Source organism: Fundulus heteroclitus, unplaced genomic scaffold (assembly GCF_011125445.2).
Source record: "Fundulus heteroclitus isolate FHET01 unplaced genomic scaffold, MU-UCD_Fhet_4.1 scaffold_60, whole genome shotgun sequence".
NCBI lineage: Eukaryota > Metazoa > Chordata > Actinopteri > Cyprinodontiformes > Fundulidae > Fundulus > Fundulus heteroclitus.
In genome coordinates this window covers 1,514,378-1,532,325 of record NW_023397033.1, presented here as the reverse complement: position 1 = coordinate 1,532,325, position 17,948 = coordinate 1,514,378, and the positions used below count along the sequence as shown (strand labels likewise).

At 42.6% G+C, this 17,948-nt stretch overlaps 1 protein-coding gene across 20 annotated transcripts in view; it reads right to left on the bottom strand.

Annotated features, from left to right (window-relative positions):
• The window catches only part of fat3a (FAT atypical cadherin 3a), a 359,084-nt gene that overhangs the window by 223,495 nt on the left and 117,641 nt on the right, over positions 1–17,948 (bottom strand). The window lies entirely within an intron of this gene.

Here is a 17,948-nt window from a genome sequence, read left to right as displayed (position 1 = left end):
GCCCCTGGGAGCCCCGGGGGGAGGGCATCTAGGCCCGGGTCTGTCTAATTGGATGGCTGACTGGCTCACGAAAGTCCCTGCTGGGTCTTTGTCGCACATCATGGGTATAGGAACTACCAGGTCTACAATCAGTCAGGGGCCATGTCCGAACACTGGGCCCGAACACTAAGGAAAGGGGGGTACGCTCCGGCGAAGGCCATAAAGCTGCTGGCTGGTCTGACGCACCTGGATAGACCACTCCAGCACCTCCAGGGCAGCTGATCCAAACAACTCCCCTGGCACAACCGGGACACCCCTGTGGGTCCTACGGCATGCTTTGGTGCAAGCCAGACTTGTCTGCGAGCTTGGACAAGGAATGACATGACACAGCCGAGCTCTCTGGTCATCAGCGTCAAGGCCTGCAACACTGCATCGCTAAAACCAACCACTGCAGCTGGACCACCAGTGTCCTGAACCGATGCAGAGAGGGCAAACTTGAGGTGCACCAGGGAGTTGCCAAAGCGGCCAGCACGCGCTCCTGCATTGTATGCCTCACACAGAAGGTCATCCGTAACCCGACATTGAGTCCGCAGAGCTTCATCTGGCGACACAATCAATGAAGTGACAGCGGGTTCAACTGCTGGCATCCGGTCCAGGCCAGCCTTTACCAACTCGTGCATGGCAGCTAACACCCGACCGTCTGAGGAGAGCCGTGACAACGCTCTCGGGTCCCGCCAACAAGCGTGCAACTACTTAAGGTACTCCTCTGATGGAAGTACAGAAAAGGGGGCAGGAGCCCATCCGCGCCTGAAAAAGGCACTCCCGGAGTCAGATACCTCTCCTTGTGGGAGATCCAGCTGCAGCTGCTTTTGGGCCATAGACATGACATCCCACATTAAACTGTCAACGGCCTCTCCAACTGCACTCTGGGATAAAAATGACCCAGTGTCAGAGGCTTGAGAAGACCCTGCCTCCACCTCATCTCTAAAATGAGAAGCAGAGGCAGCCTCCTCCGCTACTAGTTCAGGCATGGGTGGGGAAGAGAGCCCAGCCACTGGAAGAGAGGCATCAGACTGACGTGTCTGCAACAAAAACTTCATCTGTGCCAAAGGAGCTAACAACGGTAGCCGTATTCAAGCTTCAGTAAATTAAGTTGATCACACTGGGAGAGGTTCAGAAACGCTGCCGTCACCAGGTATAAAACTAATAAATCAAAGAAACTAACAACGTTAGTCGCACTCAAACTTCAGTAAATGAAGTTGGTCACACTGGGAGAGGGGGTGGAATGCTGCCGTCACCAGGCATAAAACTAATAAACCAAAGAAACTAACAGCATTAGCCGTATTCAAAGTTCGGTAAATGAACTTGGTCACACTGGGAGAGAGGGCAAAAACGCTGCCGTCACCAGATATAAACTGGTAAACCAAAGGAGCTAACAACGTTAGCCATATTCAAATTACAGTAAATTAAGTTGGTCACACCAGGAGTAGGGGCAAAAGTGCCACCGTCACCAGTTCCCAACCAAAACAGCCCGAGCTGTAGGTAACACGGTAACAAGAAGCCGTGAGCTGGGAGAGGGGGTGCGCACACTACCTTCACCAGCAAACAGCAAACTTACCTTCCGAAAAACTGCCAATAGATCAACCCGTTGCAGCCCTGGGAGGGCGGAGGAAAACCGCAACTCCAGTGAGAGATGGGGCGTCAAACAACGGGGACGATTGCGAACCGCTTGCAAGAAGAAAAAAGGAACAAATCCAAGAATGACACCAGGTGGTCATCTGGCGTCACAGGTGTGACTCTGCTGGTATAATTACTCGAACTGTGCATGCCCAAAAGGGAATATTCAGTGCTTTTAGCATCACCCTCTGGCGATCAGGAGGGATGAAATAGAACCACAGAGCATGTTGAAAAATTTAAACGCAACCACAAACAGCTAAATAGCCTGCTGTCAGATAAAGTGTAGGGCAAAAAATATTATTTATTTGGCCAGAAGGCTACTAGATTATTAGCATTTATATTGAGGAAATAGCAGTCCTCTAACATGTTTCATAAAATAAAATCCCAAGAGACTATTGTGACAAAACCTGACAAGATCAGTCATTTGCAAAATTTTACAAATTACTATATACAAATACCAATACTTGCAATGATGATAAAGAACTTACAGATTTTCTAAATGTAACATGCTTTGACTATAGACTGACTACGGCTTCCTTATGTTACAAAAGATTACCATTTAGCAGCATCAGAGAATGGTTATTTAAGGAGCCTGACGTGTAAATGACACAAATATAACGTTTCGATTGAAAATATATTAAAGATTAACAATCAACATAAGGGGAAAACATAACAAAATAAACCAAATTTAGAGGGTTATTGTAGACTTGTATTCCTTTCTTAAATTCAATCCATCCATCCATCCATCCATCCATCCATCCATCCATCCATCCATCCATCTTCTTCCACTTATCTGGGGTCGGGTCGCGGGGGTAGCAGCTTCAGTAGGGAGGCCCAGACGTCCCTCTCTCCAGCCACTTGGGCCAGCTCCTCCAGGGGAATTCCAAGGCGTTCTCAGGCCAGCCGGGAGACATAGTCCCTCCAGCGTGTCCTGGGTCTTCCCCTGGGCCTGCTCCTGATGGGACGTGCCCGGAACACCTCACCAGGGAGGCGTCCAGGAGGCATCCTAACCAGATGCCCGAGCCACCTCAACTGGCTCCTCTCGACGTGGAGGAGCAGCGGCTCTACTCATAGTCCTCCCCGGATGACTGAGCTCCTCATCCTATCTCTAAGGGAGAGCCCAGACACACTACGGAGAAAACTCATTTCGGCCGCTTGTATCCAGGATCTCGTTCTTTCGGTCATGACCCAAAGCTCGTGACCATAGATGAGGGTAGGAACGTAGATCGACCGGTAAATCGAGAGATGTTCGCCTGTCTGCTAAGCTCAAAACAACCGCGCCTGGCTTGACGGAGAAACCAGAACAGCTGAGCATCTTTATGACAGTGCACTTTTACTTTCGCCCTCTGGGGGAGCCTCGCTGGAAAATCAACCCCGGTTGCATAGTATACCTTTAAAATTAGTGTATTTGTCCTTGATTTGAGCAGGTAAATAAGATGATTTGCGAATGGAATAAGATTTTTGCACTTAAAATAGGAACAATTCATCTCCATCTTATTTCAAGAGCAGGATGTCTAATTATCTTATTTTAGGGGTCAAAATACTCATTCCATTGGCAGATAATCTTATTTACCTGCTCAAATCAAGGATAAATACACTAACTTTAAGATCATTTTATTTATTTTTAGATCTGTTTTTGCAGAGCTGTGAGTGGGATGCTGACTCTTTCCCACTGACAGGTAGGCCAAAAGCTAAGTCACTGGGTAGGCAAGGCTGACAACCAAACATCAGTTCATAGTGGGTATAACCAGTGACATCATTTCTAGTACAGTTGTAAGCATGTACTAATGACAAAGTCTCTCCAATGCATCTTGTTTTTTTCTTTTAATGTTCCGAGCATATTCAACAGTGTACGATTAAATTGTTCAACAGAATTGCCACGAGGATGGTAGGGAGCATTTCTGATTTTGCTGATCCCAGCCATTTGACAGAGCTCTTCAATAGTGTGCGATTCGAAATCGGGCCCTTGGTCACTATGAAGTTTTTCAGGAATCCCGTAATGAACCAGGAAATTGTTCCACAAACTTTTGGCAACTATCTTGGCTGTGTGGTTGGGTGTTGGAACAGCAACGGCGTACTTTGTGAAGTGGTCGGTTATCACCAGCACATCTTTTGTATTGCTGCGGTCCGGTTCCAGAGACAAGAAATCCATACACACCTGCTTGAGCAGTCTTGTGGTTCTCATGTTTACTAATGAAGCAGCCTTTTCTGGTTGTGCTTTCCTCCTCACATATCTCTCACGTCTATTTCATTGCAAACATCTGCTGACATCCAAGGCCAGAAATCCTTGTTCTGACAAGATTGAGCGTTCTCCCAATGCCTAAATGGTCCATTTGGTCATGGGTTCTTGTCTCCAGTGCTGCTGCGTGAGCTCCTACAGGGATTTCTGGATACCAAGCTTCAGGTAATGTCTGATGTCAAGCTATGGTCGGAGAATAAGTTCCAGCCTGTAAGATTCCGGTGATTTGTCAGGCGCTTCTACTTTTACCTGAGTCTTAGGCTACGTTCAAACTGCAGCCTGAAGTGACCCAATCCCAATTTTTTTGCCCATATGCGACCTGTATCTTATCTTTTCATGACACTCTGAACAACACAGATCGGATTTTTTCAAATGCGACCCAGGCCATTTGGACATGTGGTCCTGAATCCGATACGTATCTGATCTTTTCAAATGCGACCTGTGTCTGTATGGCCAGGTCGCATTCATCCGACCTACACATCATTGATATTTATCATTGATGCGGTAACAAGCACCTGTTGTAAGCAGAAACAGCCCCACAGCAACACGTTTACTCACTGCTATAGCCCGCCAAAAAATGTGGCTCTCTTTCTTTTCGATCTTCTTAAAATGATTGTGTTGGTAATGTGCTAGCTCCAGTTGGAGAAGAACTTAAAGAACGCAAGATACGCTGCAGCATTGCGATCCATGTTTACTTCCGCAAACACTGAGCACACTTGCTACGTGTGACGTCATCGCGTCCTCTACTGCGCATTCGGCACACTTAAGTTGTATGAATGCAGTTCACACAGGAGATCACATACAAATCAAATGTTTTTGGAAATGTGAATGGCCACAACTTAAGTGCAACAACTTAAAAATAAGACATTACGATTCCAGGCAAAGTGGTACAGTCAGTTTACATGGCTCCATTATAACCCTACACTAAAATAAGTTTGAATGTGTCAAAGAATGCACCATCAAAAAGGCCACACTGGAGAGAAAGAATGACCCTGCCTTTTGCTTAAGTGATTACAATAATTGGAAAAATGCCATATATAGCTTTAATCAACATCAAACCAGCAGAGCACACCATCATGCGGTTACTGTTAATGCTATAGAGCAAACCCCAGTTAATAAGCTTGCTAATGCAATGGTCAAAGCTGAGGAAGAGGCATGACATTGTCTATTGGAAATAATGGGATGCATAAGGTATCTTGTATCTTGACAGGGACAAGGTAATTTGCATCACCTTGTAAAGTTTATGGCAAACAATTACTCCTTTTGTTCTCTTGGCTGACTCGTAACCATGAGGATGAGTCCACAATGCCAAAATGAATACCTAACTTTGTTTGGGAACACAACTGTGTGGGAGATTGTCTCAGCAATCAGGTGCTTGCCAGCAGTCCAGTTTTCCAATATAATGGATGGCACTCAGGACATACAAGGACTTAAAACCACATTAAGCATTTGTGGAACTATATGACTGCGACAGACTGGCGACCTGTCCAGGGTGTACCCCGCCTCTAGCCCAGTGTACACTGGAGATAGGCACCAGCACCCCGCGACCCCATGAGGGATAAAGCGGATCAGAAAATGGATGGATGGATGGATGGAACTATATGAGGTGCCTGGGACAGCAGGTGAGCAAACGGCCGAGCTGGCTGTTAACATACTACTGAGGCTGTACATTCCAATCACTGCATTGTGACGTCAATCCTATGATGGAGCAGCTAATATGGCTTAGAAGTTTTCTGGGGCACAGGCTGTGCTGAATATAGACCAGCCATTACCATTGTATGTGCACTGTGGTGCCCATACAAGTTTGCTAGTTGTGCCTCTCCCTTACTGCATGATTCGTTGCAGTGGGTGCATGAACTGGGAACTCTAAGCAACCAGTCTGGGAAGTTTAAGGGACTGTTGGCTGGACTGGCTATAGCTCCATTTACACTATCCTTGTTAAACCGATCCATGCTGAGCTCGGTCCGAGCTTGGTTCAGTTAACCAAGCCGAGCCTGGTTCTGATGACCGTTTGCACATCACTCTATCTCGGTTCCTTGGCTCCTCCTCGCCTCCTAGTGACGATCTGCGGTACTACTGCTCTCTGGGATTGAAGGCGGGACCAAGCAAATCAAAATGGCGGCACCCGTAACATTCAAGCAGTTATGCTTGGTGAAACGTCGTTGTTTGCGGAGAGTCAGACGAAGACGGCAACTTTTGGTGAATTTACTTGACAGAGTCAGTTTTTGGGAAGTGGTTAAGACAAACGAACGTCTAATAAGGATTTACAGATGCAAGAAACGACAGAAGCTGAGGTTCATCACACTGCTAAGCAGAGTCATCACTGGAACTCGTGTGTCACGGTAGGGAAGCTAGTATTTTTATGAATGTCTGATATGTCAGCTGGCCACACAGAGATGATGCGATCTGCTGATGCGCTCTTTGTTATTAGAGAACCGGGCAACTAAAAAACCGAGCTGAGTCCACACATGGAACTGGTCTGCATTTTGCGCTGTCCGGATGTGTCTGGCTCGGTTCAGCTCAGTTTCCGTTCCATTTACACTCGATAGTTATCTCGGTTACCGAGCTCGGACTGGTCTCGGCACGGTTAAGGGGTAGTGTAAATGGGGTATATGACTGGGGGGTGGGGGTCATATAAGGTTGATCAAGCCTGTGTTCCACCAGGTGGACAGTACATGGCCAAGCTGTTGACACAGTACTTTGTGGAGATGAGGCTATGTTGTCTATTTTGGAGGAAATGGCCTCAGTAAGCTCTGAAACTGGCACTCGGGCTAATGGACTTGTAGAAAGATTTCTGAAGGTTAAAACCATTCTTAGACTGCTGGTAGCCTCAGATGTTGGGAGATCTGGAGTATTTAAATCAATCTTTGCAGAATCAATCATAAACAACAGAGGGGATGCAGACTACTGTTGGCTGTGTTTGATCCACAATTAAAGAAAAAAGGACTTTGGAGAAGTTTGCAGTGTTATTTGCAAAGGCTACAGAAATGACATATACTCTACTCCACAAGAGGAAACCACCCAAGCAGTTCAATGGTGGGGTTTCTCCTAATAGGATGAAACCACCAGAAGGAACACTTTAGGGCTGAATATTTTAAGGTGTTGGACACTTTGGAAAGTCAATTTAAGGAAGGGTTTAACCAGTCAGATTTGAAAACTGAAACAGGTTGAAAATGTTCTCCTTACTAGGTAAATGGATGATGAAATACGGCAGTAACCGGAAATAGACACAGGGAATGTGAAGATTCAGTTGGCAATGTTTCACTCTAAGCATACATTTACATATGTTGGAGAAGCTGCAAATATTCTGAAGGGGATGTCCAGCGTAGTCAAAGGCTTGTTTGATGAGGTAATATAGTAATAGTAATATCATCTTTATTGTCATTGAAACATACATTGAAACATACATTACAACGAAATTTGTTCTTTGCTTTTAACCCATCACCCTAGGGGAGCAGTGGGCTGCCATGTGCGGCGCCCGGGGAGCAATCTGGGGTTAAGGGTCTTGCTCAGGGACCCAGAGTGCAGGCGCTGGGGATCGAACCAGGTACTTGCATCCTTCTCTGAGTGCAGGCGCGCTGCTCTAACCACTAGGCCAGCACTCCCCCAAAAACTGTAGGTGGAAAAAGGTGATCAGGCTGTTGGTTGTCCCTGTGACATCAGCAGAGGCTGAACAAAGCTTTAGTGCACTATAAAGGTTAGAAACATGGTTAAGGTCAACCATTACTCAGCACCTCCTTAATAACATAGCAGTCTGTCATGTTCATCAAACCGTTCTGAACCAGCTTGATCTAAAAGATCTTTGCCAGCAGTTTGACTCTGTTAATGACAGACGTTGGCATACCTTCGGAATGTTTAGATACAATAAAATTCAATGAATACAGTATTTACAACCCAGTTTGAATTTGGTGAAATCAAGTTAGGTTCAAGTTAATGTTTTTGTTTGGGGTGGTGTTATTTACACTTCAGATGTATGATGTAAAATGTGTTTTTGGACTGTTAAGATACCTGTGATAGACTGGCGACCTGTCCAGAGTGTACCCCGCCTCTCACCCACTGACAGCTGGAGATAGGCACCATCACCCCTCGCAACCCCACAAGGGATAGGCATGTTAGATAATGGATGGATGGAAGATAAATTACATGAAATGGGCTACACAGAGTTACAGCCCAGTTGTACATTTGTTGAAATATTGAAGTTAACATTTTAAAGGCTGTTATTGTGAGTTACACTTCTAGTTATTAAAATAATTAATTATATTATTGTCATTATTTTATTATGTCTAATTATTTAATCACATTCAGTTATTTATTTCATTCTATACACATTAAATTATTTAATTTGTTTATATACATTCAATCTTGACGGTCAGCCGCTAAACTGCAAGACTCTACGTAAGCTTTGCTCAATATGGATCCTACGGGAAAAACCCTGTCCTGCACCGTTGCGTTGAAATAATCCGGTGAAATCCTCCATAATATAAAGATCAATTCAGTCAAAAAGACAACAAAAAACGTCCTCATACTACGGTGGACAGTGTCTTATTGACCACAACCTCACTTTCACGAGATCTGTTAGGGGGAGGAGTTTTTTTAAGAGTGGGCTTGGACGCAGCAGGAAAGGAGGATACGAATCAGAATGAACAGATTCGTGCCGGGCGTTATCTTATCATTTCATACATCTAACAGCAAAACCGTCCCTATCAACGAGCATGACACATCCTTTCATTGTTAGTTAGTGAACAAAACACTGAGCCTCTCTGTTATCTTAATCAACAGACTCACTGGTCAGCGCAGGTCAGTGGATCATAACGCATTTCCGGGTTAGGTAGGGAAACAGGAAACGTCCCTGTTATCTCAATAAACCACTGACCGCCGCAGCTCAGTAAAAATCAAAACGGTCAGTAAAAGTCATTACGCTGGTGGAAGTCACGCCTTTCTTATCCTACAACTCTCTTGGTAAAAAAAAAAAAATATGTTAACTAACTGTGAAGGCAGCCATTTCTCTACAGATGGTATTAATATTTGTCCTGTCACCTGTACATGACCTAACTAAGGCTCTTATAAACTATTATTTTAATAAATGATTGTTCTAATGATTATTCAGACAGAATATGGACAGAATTTCTAGGCACAGCCAAGGTGTTGAGGGGATCCGTTTTGGTGGCCTTAGGATTGCGTCTCTGCTATTCGCGGATGACGTGGTCCTATTGGCTTCATCAGGGCGTGATCTATAGCTCTCACTGGAGCGGTTCGCAGCCGAGTGCGAAGCGGCCAGGATGGAAATCAGTGCCTCCAAATCCGAGACCATGATCTTGAACCGGAAAAGGGTAGAGTGCCTTCTCCGGGTTGGGGAGGATGTGCTGCCCCTAGTGGAGGAGTTCAAGTATCTTGGGGTCTTGTTCACGAATGAGGGGAAGATGGAGTGGAAGATCGACGAAGGTGAAGCTCTCGATTTACCGGTCGATCTACGTTCCTACCCTCATCTATGGTCACAAGCTTTGGGTCGTGACCGAAAGAACGAGATCCCGGATACCATCCATCCATCCATTTTCCAAACCGCTTAATCCCTCATGGGGTCGCGGGGGTTGCTGGTGCCTATCTCCAGCGTTCACTGGGCGAGAGGCGGAGTACACCCTGGACAGGTTGCCAGTCTGTCGCAGGGCAACACAGAGACAAACAGGACAAACAACCATTCACACACACACTCACATCTAAGGACAATTTGGAGAAGCCAATTAACCTAACAGTCATGTTTTTGGACTGTGGGAGGAAGCCGGAGTACCCGGAGAGAACCCACGCATGCACAGGGAGAACATGCGAACTCCATGCAGAAAGACCCAGGGGTGTACTTGAACCCAGGACCTTCTTGCTGCAAGGCAACAGCGCTACCCACTGCGCCACTGTGCAGCCCTAGATCTCGGATACAAGCGGCTGAAATTAGTTTTCTCTGTAGTGTGTCTGGGCTCTCCCTTAGAGATAGGGTGGGGAGCTCAGTCATCCGGGGAGGACTCAGAGTAGAGCCGCTGCTGCTCCACGTCGAGAGGAGCCAGTTGAGGTGGCTCGGGCATCTGGTCAAGATGCCTCCTGGACGCCTCCCTGGTGAGGTGTTCCGGGCACGTCCCACCGGGAGGAGGCCCAGGGGAAGACCCAGGACACGCTGGAGGGACTATGTCTCCCGGCTGGCCTGGGAACGCCTTGGGATTCCTACGGAGGAGCTGGCCCAAGTGGCCGGGGAGAGGGACGTCTGGGCTTCCCTACTGAAGCTGCTACCCCCGCGACCCGATCCCGGATAAGCGGAAGAAGACGGACGGACAGACAGTTGCCAGCCACGATATATACCGGGATTTGTTATATTACCAGGTATTTTTAATCAGGTTATATAAGATGTTTAAAATGTCCTTTGTCCAGACACACCACCCTGACTAGGTATTCTTAATATTTGGAAAATCCAGCATTCTCACAAAACCGAATTGTTGTGTGCAAATGAGATCATCAGTCTGCAGTCATCATTTCATTTAGGTACACTGATCTTACGCAACCTTTGAAGGACTCCTTATAGATACATTGTATGATAAAATTTAACAATATTTTGATTTGGATTCAGTATACAAGGAAGTGTTTTTCCTACTTTAACAAAGATATGCATTTGCAGTTTAATTGACTCCCTTTGATGACTTTATACTGTTTTTGTAACAAAATTATTTTTGTTCCAAGGAGGAAAAGAGAGTGCATAAGTAAATATCGGATAAAATAGAAAAACAGAGGGCAACAGAGGGTAACTTAATGCAGATAAGTTTGATTCTAAGCTAGTTCTATTAAAGGCCCTGTTAAATTAATAGTTTAAAAGATGGTTGTTGTGTCATGCACGCTAGTACAGATTGTAAGTCGCATATATCACGTTTGAGTTAACTGGATCAGGATTTGTAACAAGTTGATAGAAAGACAAGTGACTGTGCATAAGGGTTAAGTATGTGTTGGAAAGACAGTACATGTCAAATGTTGGTAAAGGGTGAGTGCAGGATTTTTGACATGAGGATGGCATCTATTGAAGAGGAACTGAGAGAGTGACTGAAGGTGGAGCAGAGTGGCTTCAGAGGTGCGTTGGAGAAGGACGGTGCTATAAAATGACCTGATGGATGATTGTGTTTCCTCTAGGATTAAAACAGGGACTTTTTCTGTGGCACAAGGCTTTTTTCTGTTCTGTCTCTCTTCGAGGTCAGTCGTGTTTTTCTCTCGTCAGCTGCTTTCACCCCCTCATCCCCCTCTCCTGTTTCTGCTGCTATGTCTTGTCTTTCTGAGCACTTTCTTCATATTAACCGAACTCTGAAAAACATGGATCTGGTAAGCTGGTCTCCAAATACTATTGATAAAATTTTTTCGACGGGTAGGCAACGAAAGGGGGACCTGTCCGGTCCTGATTTGACTCATTTAGTGGGATACACCCTAAATTCTTAGATGGAAAACGGTGTGTCTTTCGACTTTGTCATTCCTCGACATTTGAAACGTTTACATTTGGATTCAGGATACTTGGATTTATACTTATTAGTTTTTGTGGATTTTTGATGTATCAGCAAATACAGCGGATGTCGGTAGCCATTTGGTCTTGATCAGGCTGCCGGCTTCATATGATGCGCTCACTAAGGCGGTGAACGGACAGTCCTGGAAGGTCGAGAAGCGACGCCGAAAAGCTGGATTGCTGGTACGCAGACTGGCTTCGGTGGTGGAACTCAAAGGGGTGATGGGATAAAATCTGGAAGTGAAGCGTGGAAAAGCCCAACAATTTCGAAAATTGGATTTACCATTTGGAGCCAGAAAAAGACTTAAAGCTCACAGGAAAGGCAGTGCAGCTTGCCCTCATAACAAATAACATATTTGGATTATGCCCTCCCTATCTCTACTCCTGGATTGTTATGGCGGAGAATGCTCAGAAAAGCTCCCCGGCTACTCCCCCCTTCCCCGCGGACACCTGTGGATACTTTTCTGAACTGTTGGCCGGCTGATAACATCAAGGACAATGGCCCTGGAGAGTGTTCACGGAAATATAAACACTTTCACCCAAACAGACACACATAACTGATGCTCATAAAACTGATGAACTTACGTACACGCGATGGGTCTCAAATGTTTACCTTCTGCTAAATGTGTCTCGTCTATTTGTGCTTTTGGTGCAAGAGGTTTTTTTGATATCTCAAACTGTATCCTGTTATAGGATAAAGTATGAGTTGTGTTTTTTCCTTTCCACCTTCCTTTTTTTGTGACCTTCCTTATTTTGTGACCTCTATCTTTTCACAGAGTAATGGCAGCGCCATGTGGGCACCGTGTGGTGACCTTGGCAGCAAGGCCTCAGTAAATCGTCTCCCGGATAAAGGTGCTTACTTTTATTGGTTGTAGTTTGTTTTAGGATTTAGATAGGTTCAGTAGCTTTTTAGTTTATAAGTTGGGTTATCTTACTTTTAAGGGGTAGATTTTAACTTAATTGGGTTTCAATAGTTGCCTACAGAGGGGACAGTGGATTAGAAAATTCCATTTTATCATTTACACTTTGTTTGAGGGTTCCAAGACATTAAATTAGTACTCTGGTTTGATCTGTTGGCTCAAAACAGAGGGAATTGTTGAGGAAAATAAATATTTTAGTTTTAGTCGTATGGAAGAACTCAGGAATGTAAGGTTGTTGACTGTCTCTTCTCTTTGAGGGTAAGATAACATACATGGGTTTAATGGCAGGGGGTAGGTCATTTGGTTTGACCATTGGCAGAGTAGAACAGCCTCTTTTTTTAAGAAAAGAGCATCCTCCTCCCAAGCATACGAGGAGGGTGATCCAACAATTTTGTGTTTTGTCAAGTAAAAGAGGAAGTTTAGACAATTACTGCCATTATTCAGCAAGAAAATAGCCACTTCCAAACTGATTGATTTAACCCAAGTCAAGATCGGTCTGTTAGTACAAACAGACTGCGTGGTTTGTATGATGACAGACGGCAGTGTCAATGTTGGCTCTACGGATTTCAAGCCAACAGGTATTACTGACATGAATGAGTATATGATAGCAACCTCTGCAATGTTAGTGTGCTGCAGGCCGGGCTGTACCCTGCATGGTTTACAGTTGCTGCTTGCAGCCGCCTGAAGATCAACATGCTATGGGGGACAGGCGAAATCAAAGCATCTAGTTTTTAGTTTAAAGATAGAGACAACAAAGTGGAGCAGAATGAGCAGGTTCCAGTGAAAAACCTGCAGAGTCTTATCAGAGCAATATATTTAGAGCAAAGTTTGGTTCTGGTTCTGTTATATGGAGAAAATCTTTGCAGTTTTTGTTAATTTGTGTAAGAAAATATGTTTAAAATATTACATTATTCTGCAAATTAACTCGTTTTTTTCTTAAATTTTTATCTGACTAGGCCTTATGTATTAATATTTACAGTTTGTTTTCTTTTTCTTCTGCTGTACGGCTTAACTTTAAATTGAGCTGTGTTCCATTTTAATCAGTTTTGTCTGTAAGTCAGCTGTCTAGGCCCTCCTGTTTTTGCCACTTTCATACCTGAATTTTCCCACTGTGGGACAGTACAGCTATTTCTATTCTGTTAAAACTAGGTCAAAATGATATTAAAAAGGTAGTATTTATCATGACTTAACTAAGCTAGATGTTTACCTTATTTGATAAATGTGTCATTATTGTAATATTCTGAGTTCTGTTATGATTTATGTTAGTTTTAGTTTTTCCTTCTCTCTCCTGTCTTTTATTATCTGGCGGTTTTGAGTTCTGTCTTGTCTGGTTTCTTGTTTAGATTAGTGTTTACTGTTGTAGTTTATTCTGTTATGTCTTCAGAAGTTTCTTAGTTTTTTGTTTTTTTTAATCTGTTCTTGTTTTGAGCCTCAGCACTGATGTCTGGTCTAATTACTTACACTGCACACCTGCCTAACTCCACCCCTGCTGCAATCACCTCTCACCGGTTCCACCTGATTCGACCTCCATATAAACTGCTGAGACCAGACATCAGTGCCAGGTTGTCCTGTTGAGTATGGGTGAGTCTCCTCCTGCAAATTCTGTATGTTGGGTTGCTTTTTGGATTTGTACCCTGTTCTTTTGATTTTGTGATTAAAAGAAACCTCTGCTGGTCTGGCTGAATTTTGGGTCCTTTCCCTCTGCTCATTACAATTATCATTGTATTATCATTTGTCGACTAGTTTAACTTTGCCCCTGCAGTACACTAGAAGGATCTATTTTATAATGAATAGAATAAAATCTAATCTAAAAAAGAAAAATCCAGAATGTAATGTACAAGTGGAACTTGATACTTCTTTTGTGACTACAGGTATTTTCACTACAGAGGCATCTGCACTGTTAAGCCAACGTTTAACATTTTAATCCTAGAACTTTTTTAGTTGGAGATTTATCCTTGTTATTCAAAGTGAATTATTCAACAATTATCATTTTTTCATTTCTATTACTCATACAGTTAGCTTAAGTAATTATGTTAAGAATCATCAGAATTTATACATTTTTATAGATTGCATGATTAATTGTCTGAATAATCATTAGAATAATCGTTTTTTTTTAAATATTAGTTTATGAGAGCCTTAGTTAGGACATTTACAGGTGACAGGACAAATATTAGTACCATCTGTAGAGAAATGGCTGCCTTCACAGTTAGTTAAAATATAGTTGTTGTTTTTTTTTTTTTTTTACCAAGAGAGTTGTAGGATAAGAAAGGCGTGACTTTCACCAGCGTAATAATTTTTACTGACCGTTTTGATTTTTACTGAGCTGCGGCGGTCAGTGGTTTATTGAGATAACGGGGACATTTCCTGTTTGGTTCCCTACCTAACCAGGAAATGCGGCGTGATCCACTGACCTGCGCTGACCAGTGCGTCTGTTGATTAAGATAACAGAGAGGCTCGGTGTTTTGTTCACTAACAATGAAAGGATGTGTCATGCTCGTTGAAAGGGACGGTTTTGCTGTTAGATGTATGAAATGATAAGATAACGCCCGGCACGAATCTGTTCATTCTGATTCGTATCCTCCTTTCCTGCTGCGTCCAAGCCCACTCTTAAAAAAACTCCTCCCCCTAACAGATCTCGTGAAAGTGAGGTTGTGGTCAATAAGACACTGTCCACCGTAGTATGAGGACGTTTTTTGTTGTCCCTCCAAACCTTTAGTTTGGAGGGAGGACTGAATCTTTATATTATGACTAAAGATTAAGGACTAAGAATTTCACCGGATTATTTGAACGCAACGGTGCGGGACGGGGTTTTTTCCCGTAGGATCCGTATTCAGCAAAGCTTACGTAGAGTCTTGCTGTTTAGCGGCTGATCGTCAAGATTGAATGTTTATAAACAAATTAAATAATTGAATGTGTATAGAATGAAATAAATAACTGAATGTGAATAAACTGAATTAAATAACTGTGTGTGTATTAAATGAATTAAACAATTGGACATAATTTAACAATGATGATAATATAATGAATTATATTAATAACAATAATTAATATCATATTAATATTGATAATAATTTAATATGGGTAAGGGAGGGGTTGGGTGGAAATCAAGGGAGACCAGAAATGATTGGAGTCATAAATCAGCCATCAATTAAAATTTGTCATAAGGTGGGGACTATAGTTTTTTATTTGCTCTGCTATTTGTCTTTTTATTTTATTTAGTACCATGTTTATCCATAGGGTGATCTTAAGGTGGATTTAAATAAAATGTTATGTTACAATAAAAGGGGAACCACACTACTGATATACTGACGACAACAGGGAGGTTATTTAAAACTAACCAACACTGTGACTTTGTCAGCTACTGTGACTTTGTCAGCCAGCCACACAGTTGGCCATGGATACAGGTAACTTGGTTCTGTAGCTGTTTCACATAGGGCGACCAGATCTCAATTGGCCAAATGTGGGATGGTCAATTGAGGGACCATCCCATGCTTGTGAGGGACAATGAGGGACACATAATCAACCTTATGGTGATGTCATACATTTTAATTTAACACAGATCGCATATTACAATAATCAGTCTCTGCTTTACCTGTTATTGCACAGCAATTAATTATCACAACTCACTAATTAATAAAATGCATTATTTAACTTTTTGGAATTTAATAAAACTGTTACATTTTATCCCTGTGACTGGAGACCTGTCCAGGATATACTTTGTGTCCCCGCTCTCACCCATTGACTGCTGGATATTGTCACCAGCACGCCACAACCCTGTTTTTGTCGAGCCGCGTTTTCCCATCAGATACAGCTTGAAGTAATGCCTGCAGGGATGTTAAACTTTAAAAAAGTGTCATAAAATTGCTCTAAGTTTATCAGAAAAAACTTAACTATATTTTAAAGATGAACACTTTTTAATTAGAAAAATGTTATTAAACTTTTGCGTAAAGTTAAGTATTGTTGAAATTAATCTTGGCTGCTATCTTGTCTGTCTGGCAGGTGTTTTTGGGTTGGAGTAAAATGAGTCCACAGGAGGCTTTTTCAGCTGTGTTTCTTGTGCAACTCGATTCTACAGTGTTGCTTCACATCGCGCTTCACTCTGGGTACAAATAAAAAATAACTTAATTAAAGCTCTCTTAAAATCGGCTTTCTCTGGCTTCACCCAGTTAGAAACCGTTCACTGCAGTTTTTCTGAACATAGCCTAATTTCCTTAATAATCTGTATACATCAAAATCCTTGTCATTTTATTTTACCAGTGTCCTGGTGCGCAGCGTCTCATGACACGGAGCACTGCTGCGTATGGACTGACAGTCGATGCAGCTCTCACTGACGATTAGTATAGCTCTGTGTTCTTTATTTCAGAAAAGTGCGAGTGGATTGTTTTTTTTTTTTTTAAGTTTTTCCAAATCTGATCCTGTGAAATACGGGACATTGTTTCAGTTTGTGGGACAACAGTGAAAAATACAGGACGGTCCCTCACAATCTCGTCCCCTTAGTTTCACAGGGAAAGAGGAGGTGTACTGCAGAAAATGTGGGGTATTTACTATGCACATAAACACATCTGGAAGGTTAAGCTTTTTGTATCACAATCCGACAAGCTTTCCATTCTCAACGACCAACATGTCAAAACCAAATGAGCTGCCCACTCCCTCCCGGGACAGTTCAAAATGCACCTAAAAGTTCCTGGATGCGTTATATATAAGCTAAATTCTGTATTTAATCTGAGTCAAACTATTTTCAAAATGGATTGAATAATTGGGAATTATATAGACAACCGTAGCAAACAAAATCACAGACCTGTATATATGGAACTAGAAAGGAAAATCAGGCCACATGACTAAAATAAATTAATCATTGGCCACATGTCTATTAATTTTTATTCTTTCGCTTTTAATACATGTTGAGACTTTTGCTCTTATTCCTTTTTATATTTCTATTGTAATCATATCTTTTTTCATTTTAGATGTTTGATTATTGTCTGTACAGCACTTAGTTGCAGCTGCTGTTGTTTTAAAGTGCTTTATAAATAAATGAGTAGTAGTATCAAGGACAAAAAGCCTTCTGGGATGTAAGTATACCCTTTTCCTACCTTTTGTTTCCCATCCTTTTGATAGACAACCACATAAGACTAGGGTAAATTTCCACACGGTTTTGAGGAAAAGCCAGGCGAGGTAACACAGCTGAGGATGCACTCATCATTCTAGGCAAAGCTAATTAAAGTCTTAGTAGTAAAGCACCTTTGTTGTTATTTGGGGCTTGCTTTTGTTTTAGTTTTTTGTTAGTTTTCTAGCCTAGTTTGTGGCTTACATAACTCATCTAGAAATACAGATATAAATAGATTTGGCTCGTAATCAATTTATACTACGATTTTATTAATTGTTTCTGGTGGTTTTTTTTCTTAGGCCTTAGGTGACGTGTCTTTATCTTTGATGGAAAATACAGTAATTAATGTCAGCTATTTGGATTGTTGAATAAATTGTGATATACAGAAGGTGAATAAATAGCACTAATGCACACTCCAGTATTATTTTCTTCAGTATAAATTCCTATTGTGTAGAAAAAACTGTAGCGAGTGTGCTGAAATAAACAATGAGTTCATCTCTACTGCAGAGG